The sequence below is a fragment of the Carettochelys insculpta genome, chromosome 15, assembly GCF_033958435.1.
Source record: "Carettochelys insculpta isolate YL-2023 chromosome 15, ASM3395843v1, whole genome shotgun sequence".
NCBI lineage: Eukaryota > Metazoa > Chordata > Testudines > Carettochelyidae > Carettochelys > Carettochelys insculpta.
In genome coordinates, this window is record NC_134151.1 from 12,575,821 (window position 1) to 12,577,508 (window position 1,688).

Genomic DNA, 1,688 nt, shown 5'->3' on the forward strand with positions numbered 1-1,688 from the left:
GGTTTAGTTGAACATCTGGGGAGCAGAAGGGCCAGGGGCTTATTTGGGAGAAGTGAGGCCAGGTCAGTATATGGCTGGGGGGTAGTATTCCCTGTAAGCTGAGCTCTTGGGCAGCTGCCCAAGAGAGATTCAGGTCTGGCTCAGCTGATTAGCAGAGCACCCACAGCCTCCAGCATACATTATTACCAGTGGTGCACATCCCCATATGCCTTGGTGCACATAACAAAATGTGTTCTGCCCATGGATGGAAAAGCAATTAGAAGGAGCCCTGGCAGGGGGCTGAGGGAGCAGTCAGAGCCAGCCTGGGGATCTGAGGGGAGTGAGACTGCATTGCAGTGGGGGCTATAGGGGGAGGCAGCAGGGACCAGGGCACCATTGTCTCTCAGGCTGACTGAGGGGGGAGTCAGAATTTATTTCTAAACTTTCAAACCTTAATAACAGAACTAACTGGTGCTTGATTAAAAATTGGTCTCACATGACTTAAACTTTCTCAGGAAGGGTGTGCATGTGTGTCATGTGCAAATGTATGCATTGGGCTTTGGATTTTTATTGAGCTTTTACTTTGCCATACTGGAGCTTGCCTGTGGTGCCTCTGAATTGCCCTGTGGCTCAGACCCCTTAGGATTCCGATCCAAAACAAAACTTTACTTTTTCTGTTTTCTCCATCCCTGGACTTGCCTTAAAAGTTACATGAGCACTCCAAGGCTACATTAGACAGGGAAGCTGCTCCTTTAAAGCCTTGAGCTACAACCTGTAGCTAACAGCACAACTCTTTGCCAATTATGCTCAGGCAGCACCTGGGCAGCTTAAATCCCTTAGCCACATGAAATGATCCATTGCAGGGAGTTTAAAACACAAAGATCACAGTGGATGATCCAAGTTTATTCCCCCACCACACAGCACAGGAGATACCAATTGCAGCAGGGAGTGGCTACAATGTCCAGGGCCTTTGTCTCAGAGCCACTCCCTGCAGCTTTTACACCTGTGCTTGTTTTTGTAACACAGGAAGAAAGTGGATCTATAGCCCCATGTCTAATTACAATTAAATAGTCAGTCCCACCTGCGTTCCTGAACTTGGTTAGATGCCACAAAGTAAGTGGCAATGCCTTAACCATATGTGTGTTGGAAAGGCACTAAGACCTCTTCCATCCTTATCAAAGGGAGTGCTAACCTATGAGCTGAGTGCTTGGGCAGCCTCCTAGGAGAAATTCAGGTGCTGCCAGGCTGATTTGCAGAGTGCCCACCATTGCTAGCATGTATTTCTACATTTATAAAAGCCTCAGTGCACGTAACAAATCTTATTCTGCCCATGGATAGAAAAAAATGACAGGGAACACTGCCTCCCATCCTTACAGAAGCATTCCTGAGGAGCTGATATGCAGTAACAACTGGGAAGGCATGAGCTGGAATGGGATATTGTACCTTCTGGGGGAATGGGTGTAAAAGGGAGATGTGGGCTTTGCTTTGCTCCTGATTACCAAAGCACATGACCCTGGTTTGGGATGATGAAGACTAGTTACAGGTGGAAGAGCTCACTGGGTGTTTCAAACCAGGTCTAGTGAATGCCTCTACAGCTTAACCGCCAAGGAAGATCTGGGTGGAGTGTCTTAATTAAGGCACCTGTTGATCCCATTGTTTCTACTTTCTTCTGCAATTTTTAACAATGCTGTTTATAAGAGAAAGCTCTT

At 47.0% G+C, this 1,688-nt stretch overlaps 1 pseudogene; it reads right to left on the reverse strand.

The window, feature by feature from the left end:
- Positions 1 to 1,071: 1,071 nt before the first annotated feature.
- On the reverse strand, positions 1,072 to 1,173 carry LOC142021414 (U6atac minor spliceosomal RNA; annotated as a pseudogene).
- Between the last annotated feature and the right edge of the window lie 515 nt (positions 1,174 to 1,688).